The sequence below is a fragment of the Lolium perenne genome, chromosome 3 (genome assembly GCF_019359855.2).
Source record: "Lolium perenne isolate Kyuss_39 chromosome 3, Kyuss_2.0, whole genome shotgun sequence".
In the NCBI taxonomy this organism is placed as follows: Eukaryota; Viridiplantae; Streptophyta; class Magnoliopsida; order Poales; family Poaceae; genus Lolium; species Lolium perenne.
In genome coordinates, this window is record NC_067246.2 from 8,537,321 (window position 1) to 8,560,507 (window position 23,187).

Consider the following 23,187-nt stretch of genomic DNA (forward strand, 5'->3'; position numbering starts at 1 on the left):
ATTTCAAAATTGAATTTTAACTATTCAGTAACTAAGTAAAATGTTAGGATTAATTTTATTTACCATATTTGCATTAACTTAATTATTAGTGGTAATTCATAAACTCTAATTGCAAATTACTATTTTCCATTTTCTTTAAATAAGTAATAACTCAAGAAAATATTATAAGCCAATATTATTTTGGTAAATCCAAAACTTATTTACTTAAACATCTTTAGTTAAGTAGTTAATTATTTTAAAACCCTAACAACAATTATTAAACCCTGATTCTTAATTAAACCAAAATAGGAGTTACCCTAATTATTAATTCTTCTGGAAAATTAATAAAATGTTAAACCATTATTAATTTTGATTCAAAGTAATTAGTAACCACAACTCTATTACCAATTATCATTTTAGGAGTTGTGCCATAATTTAGAAACCCTAGTTTCAATTTGAGTAAGACCTTGATCCCATTTTTTCATGTGATCATTCCACCTTAGAAGCAACTCTAAAACCCTAGTTATGTGTCACATGTGATCATGTGAGATTTACTTGACATATAGAACCCTAATAAGCAACAATTAAATACATGCTTAGAATCCACTAGCATAAAACCAAGTCACATGAGATTATCATTTCATGTTCCTATTCTTAATTAAAACCTATATGACTCACTAGTATCACCTAGGTATAAACCCTAGCTTGTTACCACATGTTAGCACCATTGATCATCAATCCTATATACCATACCATTAGGATCAACCTCAACCATCAAACCCTAATTGAACCATAATGATAAACCCTAATACCAATCTTGTGTAGTAATGCACATCACATGTTCCTATTCCACTCAACCCTACTCGAAATGAGAAACCACTTAGCTTGGCAATCATTAGTGACTACTTAATGAAGCAAATGTGAAGCCATAGTAAACCTAATAGCAAACTTATGGGACCATCTTAATAACCATCCTTATATATAATGCTTAGAAGAAACCATAGCAATAAACCTACCAATACTTGTTATATAGAAACCCATTCCAAGTTAAGAATAAACTAGTTCCTATTATTGAAACTAAATGAATTCAATAGTAAACCCTAGAAAGCCATAGCTCCTATGTATAGTAGTTCATATTCTTATTTAACCTGTTCTTCAAAAGTTATTCTTTTGAAGTACAAATGTCCAATCCAACCATAGAAGCCATAGTTCTTCTTTGAAATACTCATTATTTCTTAACTAACATGTTCTTCAAAAGTTATTCTTTTGAAGTATAATATAAGTAATCATCAACCATGTCTGTAGAACTTAAAATTGACAACTGTTCTTCACATATTATTCCACTACTATTCTTTATGTGTATGATTGTTATGATGTCTTATATCATTTGATTATGATGCTAATATAACCAAACCCTAATAAGAACCTTGTTTGAGAACCATTCTAAAAAGTGCAACCAACCCTAAAGAAATCTTTACAACTCATACATCCTAAATCATCGAGGTTAGGTTACGCTCGGAGACGATTGCATCTCATACTATGCATTATCGCATCTTTGCCAGTTCTTTAAACATTGTCCTTACCGACGATGATGGTATTTCAGCATTTGGAGTTCTCACGTATCGAAGCTTTTGCCTGCATAATCTTGCAGTCAAGAAAGGCAAGTTCATCGCTTGCTCATGTCATTTGATTATTTTTATCAAACTATATGCAAAGTACTATACTTATCACTCATGCATTGAAAAGCAAAATATTACTTTCCAATTATGAATATGACTATGTGGTGGGCAATGGAACCATGGTATGTGTTGATATGGTGGAGGTTCCATTGCAATGGGTTATATCACCCTAGGATTAATTACCAATGCCGTCCAGTGATTCTAGCGCCGTACATATCGCGTTGACCATAAGATCTATAATGGCTCGGGGAAGTCAATTGTATCTTTTCCCTTACGCACGCCAACGGATTGGTAGAGACGGTGGGGTGTTGGAGGCACTGCCGCAATAGGTTGGGATATCCTTTTAAATCCCCATCCATTAGTGATGTTAATCTCTACCATCTATGAGGGATTGTCCGGAGTACACCATGAGTAAAGCCGTATTATCGGGAAGTCTACTGGAGGTGTACGGTTGGACAAAAGGGTGGGTTTGCAGGGTCGCGGAGAAGGCAGTGATTGGCTTGGACCTTACACCTGGCCCCACACCAAGGAAGTGTGGACGGGAACGATCACCCGGTTGGTATCAAGGATAAGTTCTCTTATGGGAAAAGTAACGCACCTCTGCAGAGAGGATCTTGAATTGTATTTGTCACTCCTGTTCCGGAAGGAGGCTATGACAGCGGGCAGAAAGGAACTCCACGAAGTTCTGGTCAACTGTGAAGACCGACGGGCATAGTTTTGAATAAAATAAACCTTTTGAAGAAATGTTTATAAAAACTTGCATTGGCCTATGACTTTCTGGTCTATGGCTGTAGCTAGTGCATGATACACATATTTCCTAATATGAACTTCTTTGAGTACGCTCGTACTCATTCTATCTCGTTTGAACCCCCTTCTTAGAGCAATGCACCGAAGGAGAAACTACCGTGGAACTCGAAGACAAAGGAGTCAACTGCAACAAGATGAAGAATCCAATCAAAGAAGTCAATGGAGTCAACTCCTGCATCAGTTATTATGGAAACCTAGACTAGTAATAGAAGGGAACCTTTCCCTAATCCTAGCACCTAAGTAGCTAGATTTCTATAGCAAGCCAAGTAGCTCATAATCTTGAGTTAGCAATAAGATAGACTACGAGTCGTTCTTCTGGAGCTTTATTTGAAGTTTTACCTCACCGTAAAGAAGGAGGTTGTGTTGATCTTATGTAAACATTTATTGACTATTTCTATAGACATACCTTGGACTCGCATATGTTTCTGTTGTACCACTCTGAGAGATGTAATATGAGTGGAACGGTGTTTCACTTGTGTTATGTCAACGACTTGTGTACTACACCATGCAGTGGTACGCTGGGTCATCACACACATAGAGTCATTCCTTAATTCACGAGGCACCAATCAATCCGTGTTTCCCATATTTTCGGAATTTGATTGACGGAGAATGCCAAGGAAGGACGTCGATCGTCCATAGCTTTAAGTGCTCCCGGTTTTCCAGCACAAGGTGAAAAGGGAAGCAGGGTAATTTCGCGGCGACAAGACAAAAACAATTCACCCGCGCCTAATCAAAATAAAAATATGCGCCCTCGTTCCCGTTTGAGGGAAATTAACATAAAATGTTAACCTAAAAACATTAACCGTTAACCTGGAATGTTTATTAATACAAAACAAATTTCATAAATGTAACAAATCATATGGCTCAAATTCAAACACATCGAATTTCAGATCCATCAATATAGGCACAACTAAGATTCTGCATGGAGACACCAGCGACGATGTGTATACTCTTTCATAATCATTAACACATGCATGTCCAAATCGTCGTCCTCCTCCTCCCCCTCCAAAGAAAAAAAAATGAGTTGGCGAAGACCATCTCCACCAACCTCTTCATCTATAGGCGGGATTCATCGTTGAAGCAGTCGGTCGCAAAGAAATTGGAAAACAAGCAAAAAAAAAAAAGACTTACCTACTTACTCCCTCTATTCTGATTTAATCCACATTCTAGGAAAATGAGATAAGTAGTTAATTAGTTAAGTAGTTATTTACTTAAACATATTATAAGCCAATATTATTTTGGTAAATCCAAAACTTATTTACTTAAACATCTTTAGTTAAGTAGTTAATTATTTTAAAACCCTAACAACAATTATTAAACCCTGATTCTTAATTAAACCAAAATAGGAGTTACCCTAATTATTAATTCTTCTGGAAAATTAATAAAATGTTAAACCATTATTAATTTTGATTCAAAGTAATTAGTAACCACAACTCTATTACCAATTATCATTTTAGGAGTTGTGCCATAATTTAGAAACCCTAGTTTCAATTTGAGTAAGACCTTGATCCCATTTTTTCATGTGATCATTCCACCTTAGAAGCAACTCTAAAACCCTAGTTATGTGTCACATGTGATCATGTGAGATTTACTTGACATATAGAACCCTAATAAGCAACAATTAAATACATGCTTAGAATCCACTAGCATAAAACCAAGTCACATGAGATTATCATTTCATGTTCCTATTCTTAATTAAAACCTATATGACTCACTAGTATCACCTAGGTATAAACCCTAGCTTGTTACCACATGTTAGCACCATTGATCATCAATCCTATATACCATACCATTAGGATCAACCTCAACCATCAAACCCTAATTGAACCATAATGATAAACCCTAATACCAATCTTGTGTAGTAATGCACATCACATGTTCCTATTCCACTCAACCCTACTCAGGAAATGAGAAACCACTTAGCTTGGCAATCATTAGTGACTACTTAATGAAGCAAATGTGAAGCCATAGTAAACCTAATAGCAAACTTATGGGACCATCTTAATAACCATCCTTATATATAATGCTTAGAAGAAACCATAGCAATAAACCTACCAATACTTGTTATATAGAAACCCATTCCAAGTTAAGAATAAACTAGTTCCTATTATTGAAACTAAATGAATTCAATAGTAAACCCTAGAAAGCCATAGCTCCTATGTATAGTAGTTCATATTCTTATTTAACCTGTTCTTCAAAAGTTATTCTTTTGAAGTACAAATGTCAATCCAACCATAGAAGCCATAGTTCTTCTTTGAAATACTCATTATTTCTTAACTAACATGTTCTTCAAAAGTTATTCTTTTGAAGTATAATATAAGTAATCATCAACCATGTCCTGTAGAACTTAAAATTGACAACTGTTCTTCACATATTATTCCACTACTATTCTTTATGTGTATGATTGTTATGATGTCTTATATCATTTGATTATGATGCTAATATAACCAAACCCTAATAAGAACCTTGTTTGAGAACCATTCTAAAAAGTGCAACCAACCCTAAAGAAATCTTTACAACTCATACATCCTAAATCATCGAGGTTAGGTTACGCTCGGGACGATTGCATCTCATACTATGCATTATCGCATCTTTGCCAGTTCTTTAAACATTGTCCTTACCGGACGATGATGGTATTTCAGCATTTGGAGTTCTCACGTATCGAAGCTTTTGCCTGCATAATCTTGCAGTCAAGAAAGGCAAGTTCATCGCTTGCTCATGTCATTTGATTATTTTTATCAAACTATATGCAAAGTACTATACTTATCACTCATGCATTGAAAAGCAAAATATTACTTTCCAATTATGAATATGACTATGTGGTGGGCAATGGAACCATGGTATGTGTTGATATGGTGGAGGTTCCATTGCAATGGGTTATATCACCCTAGGATTAATTACCAATGCCGTCCAGTGATTCTAGCGCCGTACATATCGCGTTGACCATAAGATCTATAATGGCTCTGGGAAGTCATTGTATCTTTTCCCTACGCACGCCAACGGATTGGTAGAGACGGTGGGGTGTTGGAGGCACTGCCATAATAGGTTGGGATATCCTTTTAAATCCCCATCCATTAGTGATGTTAATCTCTACCATCTATGAGGGATTGTCAGGAGTACACCATGAGTAAAGCCGTATTATCGGGAAGTCTACGGAGGTGTACGGTTGGACAAAAGGGTGGGTTTGCAGGGTCGCGGAGAAGGCAGTGATTGGCTTGGACCTTACACCTGGCCCCACACCAAGGAAGTGTGGACGGGAACGATCACCCGGTTGGTATCAAGGATAAGTTCTCTTATGGGAAAAGTAACGCACCTCTGCAGAGGATCTTGAATTGTGGCTGTCCTCCTGTTCCGGAAGGAGCTATGCGAACGCAGCGAGAAAGGAACTCCACGAAGTTCTGGTCAACCTGTGAAGACTGACGGGCATAGTTTTCAGAATAAAATAAACCTTTTGAAGAAATGTTTATAAAAACTTGCATTGGCCTATGACTTTCTGGTCTATGGCTGTAGCTAGTGCATGATACACATATTTCCTAATATGAACTTGCTGAGTACGCTCGTACTCATTCTATCTCGTTTGAACCCCCTTCTTAGAGCAATGCACCGAAGGAGAAACTACCGTGGAACTCGAAGACAAAGGAGTCAACTGCAACAAGATGAAGAATCCAATCAAAGAAGTCAATGGAGTCAACTCCTGCATCGGTTATTATGGAAACCTAGACTAGTAATAGAAGGGAACCTTTCCCTAATCCTAGCACCTAAGTAGCTAGATTTCTATAGCACGACAAGTAGCTCATAATCTTGAGTTAGCAATAAGATAGACTACGAGTCGTTCTTCTGGAGCTTTATTTGAAGTTTTACCTCACTGTAAAGTAGGAGGTTGTGTTGATCTTATGTAAACAGTTCGTGTGTATTTCTATAGACATACCTTGGACCCGCATATGTTTCTGTTGTACCACTCTGAGAGATGTAATATGAGTGGAACGGTGTTTCACTTGTGTTATGTCAACGACTTGTGTACTACACCATGCAGTGGTACGCTGGGTCATCACACACATAGAGTCATTCCTTAATTCACGAGGCACCAATCAATCCGTGTTTCCCATATTTTCGGAATTTGATTGACGGAGAATGCCAAGGAAGGACGTCGATCGTCCATAGCTTTAAGTGCTCCCGGTTTTCCAGCACAAGGTGAAAAGGGAAGCGGGGGTAATTTCGCGGCGACAAGACAAAAACAATTCACCCGCGCCTAATCAAAATAAAAATATGCGCCCTCGTTCCCGTTTGAGGGAAATTAACATAAAATGTTAACCTAAAAACATTAACCGTTAACCTGGAATGTTTATTAATACAAAACAAATTTCATAAATGTAACAAATCATATGGCTCAAATTCAAACACATCGAATTTCAGATCCATCAATATAGGCACAACTAAGATTCTGCATGGAGACACCAGCGATGATGTGTATACTCTTTCATAATCATTAACACATGCATGTCCAAATCGTCGTCCTCCTCCTCCCCCTCCAAAGAAAAAAAAATGAGTTGGCGAAGACCATCTCCACCAACCTCTTCATCTATAGGCGGGATTCATCGTTGAAGCAGTCGGTCGCAAAGAAATTGGAAAACAAGCAAAAAAAAAAAAGACTTACCTACTTACTCCCTCTATTCTGATTTAATCCACATTCTAGGAAAATGAGATAAACTAGTATTGCATTTATTAGTATTACTTAGATATGTGAACAACCAATCAAATCTATGTTGAAAATAACAACATCCAATAAAGAGAGCAAAACCACATCGTTTTCGGTGTTGTTGTTGACTAAAAGCTAGAACGTAGAGTATTTTAGAACAAAATTTGGGGCTAGAATGTAGACTATTTCATAATGGAGGGAGTATTTCGTAAAACACCTCGGAAATGGAGGAGGTGGGAACCACGGCACATAGGGGTGAGAAAGAAGACCGCCGGGGTTGTGCGATGATCGGATGCCGACGTAGAGGTCACGGAAAAGCGGTCTTAGCGGGCGTCACTCTTCGCCGCGTCCGGATACAAATTGTCGAAGAAGAAGAAAAACTTGGGGGGGGGGGGGTATGTTCCAAGGACGCCTATCTCCGTGGCGGTCGATCTACGACGTCACCATCCTCCCACGGTGGCATTTTTCAACAACCGAGCTCATCTAGGTGCACGTTAGAGGATCAAAAGGGAATCTTTTTCCTAAATTTTGCTCCACTAAACCTTTTGGTACCTCGCATAGAGATGCTCTAAGTCATGCAAACACAAAGAATCTCAAAAGAGGTCAAGTTATTACAAGAGTTGGGGCAGTGACATCGAAATTGGAATGTCACCCCATAAGTCCATAATGTTTCTTACCGGCTGGTCCTATTTGTGAAGATGGTGCCGCTTCGAGGTTGTATATTTGCCTTTCCTCTTTACATCACCTTTATAGGCCGATGTTAGGACCTCATGAAATAGCAAAACGGTTCTAACCCTCCCTCATGTTATCTTAGGCGAGAACCTCTTATGTGGACCTCACAATGTCTGCCCTAGCTTTCCAAGAAAGTGGTGATTCCATGTGGCATTTGCCATTTGATTGTGTTATGATAGGTCATACGAACATGGCGAGCCCACAATGATGCCATTTGTTTTAGCAAGGGCCTATGGTGCGAAACCCCCCACAACATTTTATTAGAACTCCTCCCCTTTACAAAAGTTTAAAGATATACACAAACAATAAAAGAAAGGAAGATTATCTCAGTCCAGGATTAGAAAATTCCAGTGTGCTTGTCCTTGACCCAATGCACATGCAATGTGGCCTCATGAGTGAAACTTCCGCGAGACTTGCTCCACTGACCTTGAAAATGGGGACTTAACATTATAAGTCTAAAATCTTTGGCGGGAGAATAATATTTGTGAAGGCGGTGCCACTCTATAGTTGTCGATCGGTTATTCATCTACATGCATACTGTCATTATATATCAACATTGAGACTCCTTGCATGAGGGGAGTATTATTGATCTTCCCTACTCTTTGAGACGAAACCCCCATTAGTGGGCCTTGTTCCCATTAGTGGGCATCGTGTCATCTACCCCATTATTTTCCATCAAAATTGGTTATATTTCATGCGGCTTTTCTCTTTGTTTCACTTGGGAAATGTCATAGGAACATGAACCATGTAAAAGTATGTCAATTTATAGACACAAACAATAAAATAATGGAAGATTATTTCAATCCAAGATTTGAACATTTCCAAGTCCTTGTTCTTGACCCAATCCACATGCAATGTGGCCTCGAGAGTGGCCGTGAGACTTGGGCCACTGACCGTGAAAATGAGGGCTTGACATTATATGTCTAAAATCTTCGGCGAGAGAACCATATTTTTGAAGCAGGTGCCACTCTATAGTTGTCGATCGGTCATTCATCTTCATGCATACCGTCATAATATACCAACATTGGGACTCCATGCAATAGGGGAATGCTACTAACCCTCAGTGACCTCGCTTTGAGATGGAACTCCCACTAGTGGGCCTCATGTCATCTAACCCATTTTTTTCCTTCAAAAGTGGTTATATTTCATGTGAGTTTTCTCTTTGTTTCAGTTGGGATAACTCATAGGAACATGAACCACGTAAAAATATGTCAATTCATTACAAGAGTTGGGTTGGTGTCCTCGAAGTTGTAGTTTAGCACTATAAGTCGAGGATCTTCATGCGAGGAGTAGTCTTGTTTGTGAAGCAAGTGCCACTTTTGCGTTGCGTATTTCAAGAAGAACGATGTTTAGTGGACGCCGTGACGTCTACCCCCACAATAAGGCCATTTTTTTACCAAGCGCATGTGGTGCGAAACCCCCCACAACATTTTAGTAGAACTACGTCCCTTTACAAAAGTTCAAAGATATACAAACAATAAAAGAAAGAAAGATTATTTCAGTTAAGGATTTGAAAAATCTAGTGTGCTTGTCCTTGGGTCAATGCACATGCAATGTGGCCTCATGAGTGAAACTTCCGCGAGACTTGGGTTAGTGACCTTGAAAATTTGCGCTTGACATTATATATAAAATCTTTGGCGAGAGAATCATATTTATGAAGCAGGTGCCGCTCTATAGTTGTCGATCGGTTATTCATCTTCATGTATAATGTCATTATATACCAACATTGGGACTCCATGAAAGAGGGGAGTGTTACTGACCTTCCCTACTCTTTGAGAAGAAACCCCATCAGTGGACCTTGTTCCCATTAGTGGGCCTTGTGTCATCTACCCCATTATTTTCTGTCAAAAGTAGTTATATTTCATGCGACTTTTCTCTTTGTTTCAGTTGTGATAAGTCATAGAAACATGAACCATGTAAAAATATGTCAATTTATATATGCAAACAATAAAATAAAGGAATATTATGTCAATCCAAGATTCGAAAATTTCTGAGTCCTTGTCCTTGACCCAATGCACATGCAATGTGGCCTCAAGAGTGACCGCGAGACTTGGGCCACTAACGTGGAAAATGGGGGCTTGACATTATGTGTCTAAAATCTTCGGCGAGAGAATTATATTTTTGAAGCAGGTGCCACTCTATAGTTGTCGATCGGTTATTCATCTTCATGCATATCGCCATTACATACTAACATTGGGACTCCATGCAAGAGGGGAGTGCTACTGAGCCTCCCTCATGATTTGAGACGAAACCCCCATTAGTGGGCCTCGTGTCATCTACCCCATTATTTTCCGTCAAAATTGGTTATATTTTATACGACTTTTCTCTTTGTTTTAGTTGGGATCAACCATAGGAAATTGAACCACGTAAAAAGATGTCAATTTATATATATACAAACAATAAAAGAAAGGAAGATTATTTCAATCCAAGATTTCAAAAATTTGAAGCCTTGTCCTTGGCCCAATGAACATGAAATGTGGACTCATGAGTGACCACGAGACTTGGGCCACTGACCTAGAAAATGGGGGCTTGACATTATGTGTCTAAAATCTTCGGCGAGAGAATTATATTTTTGAAGCAGGTGCCACTCTATAGTTGTCGATCGGTTATTCATCTTCATGCATACCATCATTATATGCCAACATGGGGACTCCACGCAAGAATGGATTGCTTCTGACTATTTCTCACGCTTTGAGACGAAACTCCCACTAGTGGGCCTCGTGTCATCTACCCCATTATTTTCCGTCAAAAGTGGTTATTTTTCATGCGACTTTTCTATTTGTTTTAGTTGGGACAAGTCATAGGAACATGAACCATGTAAAAATATGTCAATTTATATATACAAACAATAAAATAAAGGAAGATTATTTCAATCCAATGTTTGAAAATTTATGAGTCCTTGTCCTTGACCCAATGCACATGCAATGTGGCCTCATGAGTGACCACGAGACTTGGGACACTGACTTGGAAAATGGGGGCTTGACATTATAATTCTAAAATCTTTGGCGGGAGAATCATATTTGTGAAGCAGGTACCACTCTATAGTTGTCGATCGGTTATTTATCTTCATGCATCCTGTCATTATATACAACTATTGGTACTCCATGCAAGAGGGGAGTGCTATTGACCCTCCCTAACGCTTTGAGACGAAACCCCCATTAGAGGGCCCTGTGTCATCTATCCCATTATTTTCTGTCAAAAGTGGTTATATTTCATGTGTCTTTTCTCTTTGCTTCATTTGGGATAAGTCATAGGAAAATGAACCACGTAAAAAGATGTCAATTTATATATACAAACAATAAAAGAAAGGAATATTATTTCAATCCAAGATTTGAAAATTTTAGTGTGATTGTCCTTGACCCAATGCACATGAAATGTGGCCTCATGAGTGAAACTTCCGCGAGACTTGGGCCAGCGACCTTGAAAATGTGGGCTTGACATTATACGTCTAAAATATTAGGCGATAGAATCATATTTGTGAAGGTGGTGCCACTCTATAGTTGTCGACCGGTTATTCATATTCATGCAGGCCATCATTATATACCAACATGGTGACTCCATGCAAGACGGGAGTGTTACTGGCCCTCCCTCAATGCAACGCTGCCACCAGATCTCGGCGCGATGAGCCTCACCTCGAAGCTTCTTCCACCCTCTCCCGTGGTGACCGTGTCTCCCGGGGCGGGCGGAGGTATGCCGAGTTTCGCCCCAAAATTTAGTCACCGGGGCCAAGGGAGACGAAGTTGAAGAAGACAATCCACCGCAGCGCCCTCTCGCCATCGTCCATTGCCTCTCCATCGCCCGATGTCGACAACTCGAATGGTGCCCTAACGTTCTCGATGATGGATCTTCAAGTTAAGAAAATTATATCCTTGAATCCATTGAATTTGTGCGCGGAAATTAATCTCCGATTTTGTAGAACTGGCGATTCTTCCTTCATGGATCTCTTAGAGGAGCTTGACATTGCCGATCCTCCACTCGCTCCGGTTGGCGGTAATGGTGTGTTGGATGATGTTGATGGTGAGAGGGATGAGGCGACCGGGGGGGACGACGACGATGAGGTGGTCGAGGTCGATGTGGGTAAAGTGAAGAGAAGAAGGGCCGTCAACTACACCATGATAGAAGATGCAACGTTGTGCCGAGCTTGGGCGGCTGTGGGGATGGATGTGGTGTTCGGCACGGATCAAACCGGGAAGCGGTATTGGCAACACATCAAAGATAAGTTTCATAAAAATCATGCCTTCACAACACAAACCACTCTTGACATCTAACTCCCAGCGGCACTGCCACGCCAAAATCGGCCTAGTCTAGGTGGAAACTCACATCCAAAGTCTATACAATGAGGAGAAGAATAAAAAAGAGAACTAAATGGTTATGGCGAGGGTGGCCACATGGACTTCAAAGTTCCCTAGTAGACGCCACTTGGCCATGTCGGGGGTGATCGGTTCCGGCCTAGATGAGGTCGAGAAAGAATAGATCCAATGCGGTCGAGGCGTTGGCAGTCGAACCATGCGGCAACCAGACTTGGAGCACTACGGGAGGTCTAGCGAGGTAGATGAACAATTGTTGGACGCTACTACTCATTCGGTACCCCCAAAGAAGGACGAGACAACCGACATGGAGAAAAATAGTTATTATCTATCATTTCATGTCTTGTCTTGTCGCCCCACATTATAGGGGTCCTTCTTTTATATATGCATGGAATCTACTACTACATTTTATTTCATGTGTCGAATCATTGTTGTGTATTATTATTTTATGTGACGGTGCGGAGAAGCCGAAGATAGATAAGACTAAGAAAATTTGCTCATGATACGGCTCATGGTATGATAGCGCAAGACCTCCACCGCCGTAGATGCAAGCTTGTTTTGGAACTAAACTCAGATTATCGGAAAGTAAAAAAGGAAAAGTAGTTTGGCGGAGATATTTGATTTCTATATAATTTTGATGTGTGATTTGGATATGATGGTAGGGCAAGTGAAATCAATTTCATCTCAGAATTGTCTTATTTGAAATTGCTGAATGAATATAATATCACTATTATTATTACTTAGTATGTGCTAATGATTGCTTGTCGTTGATGGCGGCGATGCAAGTTGAGAAAATCAAGGAGCCCACATAAAGAAAGGAGCATAACTGCCCCTAGAAAATCGAGCCATCCACTCGGAATTACAGCGAGATGGGGCGCTCGGATGGAAAGCGGCGGCATGCTTGCTGAGTGGGCGAATTTGATTGGATGGAGGAATCGGGGATGAGTGTTTATTGACCCAGGTTGTACTAGAGTTTCACTTCCTCCCGGGTCGCCTCGCGCGGGCGGCTCCGGAGGCGAACAAACCCTAGAAAAAGCACCCCCGATCTCCTCTCCTCGGCCGTCGCCGCCGCCGGCGCCCGGCGGTGGCCGCCGCGCCCAGCCGTGGAAGGCGGTGGGCGAGGGCGGCGCACCCCGACGGGCTCTCTACGCGCGGGAGGGGACGTCATACGGGCGGCGCGGGAGGTGTGGGTGTCCGGCGGCGCGAGCTCGGAGGCGTTGGTCGGCGCATTGCGGAGGGGCTGGTGGTGCGGAGGAGCTCGGCGAGGAAGGAGGCAGCGGGCTACGGCAGAGAGAGGTGATGCGGCGGCGCGGCTGGAGGCGGCGGCGCGAGCTCAAGGTCGTCGAGGTCTTTGGCGCGGAGGAGGCTCGGCCTAGGAAGGAGTTCCTGGCCAGCAGAGGCCGGCCCCTCGCGCTACGGGCGCGCGACGGTGTTCCTCCGGTGGTGGTCGCCGTGGGAGTTGGAGGATGGTCGGGGCCCGATCTGGGCCTTTGCGGGCTCGATCTAGGGCTCTGAGGGCCTGATCTGGGCTGCAGGGAGGGACTGCGGCTGTTGGATGTTGCACAGGAGTTGGCGACAACCTTGGCCAACGTTCTGCCTCGGACCGGAGGTGGGGAGGCTGTGGTTCCTTGCCGGGGTGGAGGAGGAGGATGGACCAGGCTCTCGGTCATGTGGGGTGTCGGAGGCCACGACGCTGCAATTCGACGGGTGGAGCTGCGGCGACGGCGGTGCGAGCTTCCTTGGACTGTGATGTCCCAACCCTCGAAGGCGTGGAGATGTAGATGATACGGATGAAAATCCTGCCTGGCTTTTGTTGGGCCGACGGCGACGGCACCGGAGGGTGTCGTTTTCCTTGTTGGAGGCGTCGCCGAGGTGCATCGACATCTTCCTCGCTCTCGCTTGGTGTTGGTAGTGTCTCCGGGTGAAAGCCTAGATTCGGAGTGGGATCGGCGTGATAGCGGCGTCTTCGTCGTCGCTTCTCTGTTGGGAGTATCACGTTTGGAGACACGGCTTGGAGGTCCTCCGGTGTTCGCCGCTGTCCAAGGCGGTTTCAGGGGCGCTATGCACGCCATTGCCGATGAGTCCAAGACAATGCTTTCTCGGGACTGACCAAATCCCGCCGTCTATCTTTTTTAGATGGTGCGTCGACAAGGAGAGTACCTCTTGGAGTTGTGTTATTTGGATGCGTTCGGCGCTGGTCGAGACACGGCTCTGTTGCCTAGCCTAGGACTAGTTCTTTCTTGTTGTTTGTGGTGTCGGTGGTGGCTGTCTTCGGACTGGCCGGTGTGGAGTTGTGCTACACTTGTTGTTCGCAACAAGGGGTAGTGTTCTTGTACTCAAACCTCTGCCTTCTATAAAAATATGGTACGTCTTTGGCGTACTCTCGAGTGTTTATTGACCCGCTCTTTATTTTTCCTTCTAAAATGATGCGAGACATTAATTAACCTGCCTCGCGAGGATGCGTATTTATTTTCGTCCCAAAATAAAGAGCTCCGCGATTTGTGGGGAGGTTGATTATGTGCTTTGATGGATGATTTTGGCTGGAGGTTGCCATTATTTTCTACCCAAAATGATGGCTGGCATAGTTAACTTGCCTTGTTATGCATGATGATTTTGGATTAGTATGCGTCCCAAAATCACGGTAACCACATTTCCCCTCCTCCCACCACTCACCATCGACCCACCAGAGAAGCGGCGCCGGCGCCGGCGTGCATCGGCCTCTCCGTGCGCGCGGCTCCGTCGAGCTCGCCCCGACCGCGTCGTGCGCGTGGCCGAGGGTCTGCGCTGCGGTGCTCCACGACGGCGGCGAGTTGCCGGCCACCAGGACGCGGCGGCGGCGGCGGGCCGTCGTCCGCCATCTCACCCGTTTGCGAGCCGAAGCAGGGGCGGCCAGCAGCGGAGAGGGATCCGTCCTGGGCGTCTCCTCCGGCGTGCTCGCCGGTAACGGCGGCCGCCCCCGACGCGCGCAGCTGCAGGTACTCCTCCAACTAGTCCTCCTTGCTCTGTTTCCAGCGCCGCCCCTCCCGCGATTGGTTCCACCCATGACCCGCTCCTCTCTGCTAGGGTTTCCCGGCGCACAGGGACTCGGATCTTGGAGACACTGGATCGAGTTCGCTCATGAATAGCCCTGCACCTTTCTCTCTGTTTACACGCGCTGCAAATATTCAGTTACAGTGTACGCGGTTGAGGATCAGCCCATGAGTGTGCACGCAGTATTTGCTACTAGTTACTTTTTGATTGATTAGAGTTGTTCCTATCGCTCCAATACTACTAGTCCCTGACGAAGGACAAATTTATTTGTATACATGTGTAATGCAAACTGAGATCTGCCCGTGAGTGTTCCTGGTCAGGTGTGATTGACTACTAGCTAGATTCCTGTGACAACGTGTTTGGCTAGATGAGGGATGGGGAAAGGGAGTTTAGTAGTGGGAGTTGGGCAGGGGACTGGACATGGGAAGTTGAATTGTATTCCCATTCCTTTGTTTGGCGTGTAGGGGAATACCTGTTGGGAGTTGTTTTGTCTTTGCAACATGGGAAAGGCCTGTCATGGAAAAAACTACGTACACGATTCAGATTTTGTGGGTAAAGCCGGAGAAGTGCTACACGGGTAGAAGAAAAAGAAGCAGCTGATTTGCAAGGATTTATGCAGGAATTCAAATTGGAAGAGGAAGAACATGCCTACCTCAGCTGTACTCACTCCTGGCGTTTCCCTGCAGATCGAGAGGCAGTTGGCGGATTCATGGACAAAGAACGGTGCCGCTCCAGAGAAGGCTTATTTACGAGGATTTGCCCGCGTATTAGCTAGGATTTTCGCGGGATTTTCCGTCGCCTCTGATTGCGGGACGCGCGTAACGAACACATCTTCGATCGATCTGTGTTTCTTCGGTCAATTCCCTATTCCTGGCTGAATTACCAGGGGTCCCCCAGGGAAGAGTTTTGTGGGAGTTGGCTTCGTGAACTCCCAATCCTTTGCCCTCCTCAACTCCCATGTCCCCCAACCAAACGGTGGACTTTTAGTCTCCTAACCCTTAACTTCCCATTCCCTAGTTGTATTTACCCCCAACCAAACACGCTGTGAACTAATAAAGATCTGCTATTCCCGTGTAGACCTGCTGTTCACGTTTTCTCTCTGTTCCTTCGGCGCATAATAGCATTTGCTGTTCAATCTCGGTTTCACACTGAGAATCGCCGAAATTTCCTACTTGTACTAGCATGATCGCTCTGCTATAAGTCGTGAAACGCCGTTATGCTAGTTTTTTCATCATAAATGGTTGAGCTTTGGTTGCTGATCCGTGTTATGCCTGTCTCCATGTATTTATCCTGGCAATCCCAGTCTTGGAAAGGAATACAAAGTTCTATTATTATTTGGCATATATCAGACTCTGATCTGTCCATAAAATGCATTAGAAAATTTTAAACTGAATGTTTGTTTGTTGCTGATTCATTCTAGCTTGGTTGGTATTATTTCGCATGTCCTACAGATTACTTGTACTGCACTGCGCTATAAGTCTTGACATTAATATCTTCCTGAGCTTGTGTTTTTTTGTATGCTCATTAGGCGTGTTGTTCTTGTCATGCAGGTTCGAGGCCGTGATTCAGTTCGTCGGGCTGAACCCAATGATCTACTACGACGACACCCTCATCGGCACCATCACTCTTCTACAAGCAAGGATTAAGAGTCGCTTGAATTTCCCTCATGTGTACTGATGTTCCCCCCTAATATACAGCACCTTTTTGCTGTTTGGAGATTTTGCCAGGTGAAAATATTGAGCGTATTTGTTACGGTGTAAGATTTTCCTGGGGAATCGAAAGATTGGGAAATACAATGGTCATCTTTTTACCTTTCTTGCTGTACATGTTCTTCTGACGATCTTCTTCTTTTGAGATAATTGCTTTTGTTTTGAATTATGTGTTGTTTTCTTCAACCAGACTGGTTAGGTTTTCTTGCCGCTTTTAATTTTATCTTGTAAAATTTGAGCTTATAGGTAATATGGGCTTATGATGATTGTTGGCTAATTAGTAAAAGCTTCCTTTGACTTCATAGAAAGCTCTTTTCTGTTACTCTTGTCTTTGATTTGATTTAGCTGAACTATTATATTTGTTTCTTAAGGAATAATCTTAACTGTCCCTGGTTTTCTTATCATGGATTATTTACTTTACCATGATAAGCATTTAATCTCTAATTATGTAGGATCAGAATGCATTGAGATTTTTGTCTAACTGGACCTCTGTTTGGCAATGTTTGTGCAGGGTGAAAGTTTGGATACTGTTGGTGAAGGGCTTGAAATTCTGAAAAACATGGTAGGTGCTGATATAAATTCGGTTGCTTTTTTCTAGTTGAACGATGGTAGGAATCACATGAATTTTACTCTTGTGGTGCTTCCGGCTTCCTGCTCCGTTTGCTATTTTGGTATATTCCAAGATGCATAATCTGAGATGATTCCTGTAGATTTTATTTCATGTGTTTCATTTGATGGTCATTATAATTACCAAACTTGCTAGATGCAGATTAATATTGTGAAGTATATATAGTCCATTAAAATCCTAATATTTTCTCGAACCGAACCAGTTCGAAAATGATTGCTATTCATTGAATCTTTGTGCTTGTGATTTGACATAATTTAATATTGATGCCTTTTTCTTGCTCCACTTTGTTTCTTGATTTAGCTGAACTAGTACATTTGTTGTTTCTTAAGGAATAATCTTAATTGTCCCTGGTTTCTGTATCATGGATTATTTAGATTACCATGATAAGTATCTGTACTTATGTAGGATCAGAATGCACATACATTTGTTTTTGGTTCCTTATTTAGTTTGGTATATGTACTTGAGCATCTCTGTGAGTATAGGTGCATGCACTGCTGGTATGATCCAATCGTCGCATGGTTCCGTTTGATCCAATCGTCGCGCGCTTCCGCGATCATGCTTGAACTATTGTGTACAATATCGTCGCCTTATTATTTTGCAGTCCTTTCGAAATATCTGTATTTGCTTTGCTTATCATGCTCTGTTTATTTTGTCCGAGGATAACGAGGAGGACTGAGCGACCGTAGTGGCCCCTTCTTCTTCGACTCCATGTCTTTTATGGGTTAGTATCTAGCTCCTCTATGATTTCCTAGTCTTGTGTAGTATTTATAGGCCTCAAATATAGGTGAAGTTTGCTTTCTTGGATATAGTGGATTCTGTCAAATGAAGCTTAAATTTATGGCAGATTTTCTTGACCTGTGCATATTTGGATGCCAAATGAGTTGGTCTTGTGCGACTTGGTCACTGTATTTGCTGCTATGTTATCAATGCGGATGTTTGAGAATTTAGAGGATTCCATGCCGAATTTTTTCGTGACCTGATGTAGCTGATTCATTAGCTCAAGGATGTGTTGGCAACCGTGTCTTTGTTTTCTATTGTGTTATCATCGCGGTTTGAGTAAATGATTAGTAGTGTGTTGTATTCAGGTTGCGGTACAAGAGCTAGAGCCCCAGGAAGCTGTCGGTTTAGAATGATTTAAGCCTCTACTCCATACATGCAATAGTTATCTCTGTTTTCCTGTTACAGATGGCTAGCTTTGTAGAAGCATGTATTGCTGCTTGTTTCTCTCTGTATACTTGTACAAGTATCAATTGCAGTTTGTTGCAAATTCACAGAGGCTTGGTCCGTGCCTGTTTGGTTCAGTTGGCCTGATCTGTAGCTGTTTGTTCTATATCTGGTCTGCACCATTTTAAAAGATGTTGTGTTATTTTTATTTCAGACCTGATAGATTCTTCTACTTTATGTATTTGTGCATCCGTCTTCGGTAGGGTCTTGGCCTTGCGCACCGAAGTCCCTCGCAGACGTGCTTGGCGCTGGTAGCATCGGCTTGCCTCCGGGTGCTTAGGTAAAGCCATTCTGGCTCTGGTGGTGCATCAGGTAGACATCGATGTATGTATCTGTTTGAGCCCATTGATGGCTTAGAGTCTCCAGTTTTGTAGTTGATCATCTGCTAGTAGGGGAGCGAATGGCCGTCCTGGTGTTGAGGAGGCCTCGCTGGGGTGTTTGCGTTTGCGACGTTGGTGGTCGGGTGGCACTGCTGGCTGCTGTTTGGAAGATTGGAACGGCCACGGCATATTGTTTGCGACCTTGGTGGTCGGGGGATTCATTTGCGTGTTCATTTTGTTTGCTGACTTGCATGGGTGGGTAGTCTTGGCCTGAATGTACTAGAAAATCTGGGAACGCCATGTGGAAAATTGGAATGAATGGGCCTGTGTTGTTGTCTGGTTTTCGTGTGAAATAAAACTGATCTGCCCGTGTGAGTGTTCCTGGTCAGATGTGATTGACTACTAGCTAGATTCCTGTGAACTAATAAAGATCTGTTGTTCCCGTGTACTACTGCTGCTCAGGTTTTTTCTCTGTTCCTTCGGCGCATAATAGCATTTGCTGTTCAAGCTCGGCTTCACATCGAGAATTGAACTTTCCAACATGTACTAGCAGGATCGCTCTGCTATAAATCGTGAAACGCCATTATGATAGTTTTTTTCAGCATAATTGGTTCAACTTAGATTATATTGGTTGCTGATCCGTGTTATGCCTGTCTCCATGTATCTATCCTGGCAATCCCAGTCTTGGAAAGGAATACAAAGTTCCGTTATTATTTAGCATATCAAACTCTGATCTGTCCATAAAATGCATTAGAAAATTTTGAACTGAATGTTTGTTTGTTTGTTTCTGATGCATTATAGCTTGGTTGGTATTATTTCGCCTTTTCTACGGATTACTTGTACTGCACTGCGCTATAAATCTTGACATTAATGTGCTAATCTTCCTGAGCTTGTTTGTTTTTGTATGCTCATTAGGCGTGTTGTTATTGTTGTGCAGGTTCGAGGCCGTGATTCACTTTGCTGGAAAATCAATGGCGGCCCGTGCCCAGCAGCCCCCGCACGTCGGCGGTCCGGTCTGGGTAGGTCCGGCCGTACCAGCTCCGACGACGACGGCCTCCCTCGTCGGCAGGCTGCACGGCGTGAGATACCTCCTGCTGCTCCCGGCCGAAGGTGGGCTGGTCCGGTGAGACCCGGCTCCTCCAGGTGCGCCAGCGCTGCCTGGAAAGGGAGGCCGACCTCCCTTCTCCACACACCGACCACCTCCCTGCCACGAACTCCGAACTCCTGCTGTTGCATGCCGGTGAGCACCACCTCCCTTCTCCACCTCATCTATGTTGATGCTGGATTGCTGCGTTATTTTCCTTGCATGTATGTGGTTGTGGGGCAGAAACCATAGCTAGCTAGCTAGCTGTGTGCGACTTCCTCCACTCGGGCTACAAGAACGACAGACCGCCCGTCTTCCGCTGGGGTGTCGCCGTAAGGTTTCCTCCCGCGGCCCGCCCGTTTTCCGCCGATGAATCTGTCATGTTTTATTTGGTGCTGCCTAATGTGCTGCAAACCAATCGATGGTTCGAGTTAGTTTGGCATTGCAAGTGCTATGTAGTAGTAGTGCTAATGTGGTGCCAAGTTCATTGCTTTTGTTGAATTTTTCAACGAAGTTACGAGGCTGTGCCATCTGGTCCACAGATGATTAATTCGAACCTTGGATTGCAACGTCTTTAGCCCTGCAAATTGTTTAATTAAGCTTTGGCTTTCCTGCTGGGCTCAGTGTGAGGTTAGATTTTATACTGGATGGGTGGGGTCTCAGATGTGAGTACCGGCATGTTGCGGCTCTGGTATTTAACATTAGATGAAAGGTTCTTCTTCATTTAATATTTCTACTGCCGGTTTCCTCACTTGGTGTTCAAAGTCTTCTCCACTTGCTGTGTTGATTTTTAGACTCTGTATGAGTATAATATATTCGTATTGTACTAGGCCTAAATGCTTATATCATTGTCAGGAACTTCCACTTGCTAGAGTGGCTCATCTGCTTGCTAGTTTATTTCTTGATGGCCAGTCTGATCAACTTATTTAGACAGAATGTCGCTGCTGTAGTCTGAATCTGGTTGTTACATTTGGTAGGTAAGAAGAGGAAAGACACTATCTGCACTGTCCTTGCGCGCGGAGGACACTTATGAGGAGCCTAAAGTTAGGATGGAAAAGGTCGTAGGAAGAACCTGACGTGAAATATGGGAATCGTATCCGCACTCATCCAATTGGTGATACAGTTGAAGGCATTACTGAAAACTATTTGATGCCTTCTTGAAATGTGAGATTCTGCCCTTCAAGCTTTATTCCAACTTAATCCTCGTATATCCTCATGATCATTTGTGCATGCGCTGCATTGGAAGTCCACTCTGCTCATAGAATTTCTGGAATTACCGCATCTGCATTTTTTTGGTTGACACATCTGTCTGTTTATTTGAAGCTGTATTTAATCGTAACTTGTTTACTAATAACCACTCCTCGTAAAACTGAGCAGCATACTTCTTCATTATGGCCAGGCATTGCTAAATTGTCTTGCAGCCATCTAGTGATTTCTTCATTGTACATGGATTGATAAATTCATTGGTCTTGCATGGGCCTTACTCAATATTCCCAGATGGACTTCGTTCCTCTCCGACTTATTTCGGTTTCAAAGTAGTTCACTAGTAGTCCTAGAGTGTTTGCACTTATGTCACATGTGCTGATCTTGCAATTGAAATTATGTGGTGTTCAATGTTATTGTTTGTAGTAGTTTATCTATCTAATAATGAGGAGTGGCAATAATCTGGATACTTGTCTTTTCTAGCCATTTGTTCCTCCTTTGCTGATGCTACGCTTTTCTTTTGTGGTTGCTGTGAAAAGCCTTAGCTTAACTCATCTGTTCTTCAGGGTTCATGTTTGGGTCTGGTGGTGGTACAACCAGCCCAAGGCGGCGGTGGTGATGGCGAGGATGGATCAGGAAGGAGCCCACTCGGTCTGCGCCGGGGACGGGAACGATAACTACCCGCAGGTGCCTCCCGCTGCCTCTTCTGACCTATTTCAAGTAATAAAAATGAAAGCAATAATTGTCCTGCTGTACATGAACTCTAATTGGCAACTGTTTGGTTAGCTAATTGTGGATAATTCGCTACTGTTTTTATATATATTTTGGGTATGCTCTAGCGTCTAAAATAAATCAGTGACCTTGTTGTCGTTTCAGGGTATGATTACTGGCCACGTGTATTACTTCCTGGAAGATGTGAACCCTCTGGTGACTGGCCAGCATCCTGTGAAGACTCCTTTGTTCATCAAGACTGATGTTTGCTGACAACAATCTGGTGGTGGCTTGGCCAACCAACGCCGGGCTCGGTCCGGGTGCAAGGTTTGGTTCTATGGAGTATGGACCCACAGTTCCAATGATCACCCGATGTCCATGACATGCGACAGATCTAGGAAAGCGAATTCTTTTATTCCTTCATATTGTGAGGTTGTGCGATGCAAGGTCCGCGTGTACTTATGCATGCTAGATCATTGTTATTGTGCATAACGAAGATATGTGACTGGCAAGGACAACGACGAGCCAGTTTAGCTGTGACATGTAGCTGCTGCAGGTTAGTGCATCTGGGGGATAGGGGATGTCGTCATCGTATATGTGCCTTGGTCGTCGAACAATCTATATGCGCCTTATCAATTTCGTTGATGTTTCTTGTTCATTATTGTTTTACACCTCTTGTATATTTGAATGTCAAATTTGTTGTGTTGTGTGCACTCTAGCAAGTTTTTGATGTACAGTAAATACTTGCTATGTTATCATGATGTCTGAGAAAGAGACTTTCGAGCTGATGAACCTCTAGCTGATTAATTGGCTGAACTGCTAATGTGATTTTCCAAAGAAGATCCTGCTGATGTCCCTCGCGTATCTGACTTTTGATAAACAGCCAATTGTGCACGTTTGAGCTAGAAGAAACGATCAGTGACTTCTCATTCTCTCTGAGGCCCTTAATAATTTTAACATGTGAACATTCACATATCAAATAGTTCTCATACATGAATAAAAAAACTCCTGCTTTTCCTTAATTTCAGTTTCAGCACGCACCAGGCAGGTAAACACCAAGGTTATTTTTGGTCAAAAA

The 23,187-nt window shown here is 42.8% G+C and overlaps 1 long non-coding RNA gene across 3 annotated transcripts; it reads left to right on the plus strand.

The window, feature by feature from the left end:
* The first annotated feature begins 14,688 nt into the window (after positions 1-14,688).
* LOC139838366 (uncharacterized) lies at positions 14,689-22,895 on the plus strand. 3 transcript variants are annotated; one of them, XR_011754578.1, is made up of 9 exons: positions 14,689-15,175; positions 15,264-15,375; positions 16,781-16,957; positions 17,451-18,288; positions 18,995-19,071; positions 20,049-20,351; positions 21,173-21,359; positions 21,965-22,085; positions 22,275-22,895. It is a non-coding gene; the product is annotated as an uncharacterized lncRNA (long non-coding RNA). The 3 variants fall into 3 exon arrangements; XR_011754576.1 differs by lacking the exon at positions 18,995-19,071 and having other exon boundaries at positions 14,694-15,175; XR_011754577.1 differs by lacking the exons at positions 15,264-15,375; positions 18,995-19,071 and having other exon boundaries at positions 14,694-15,175.
* Positions 22,896-23,187: the final 292 nt, after the last annotated feature.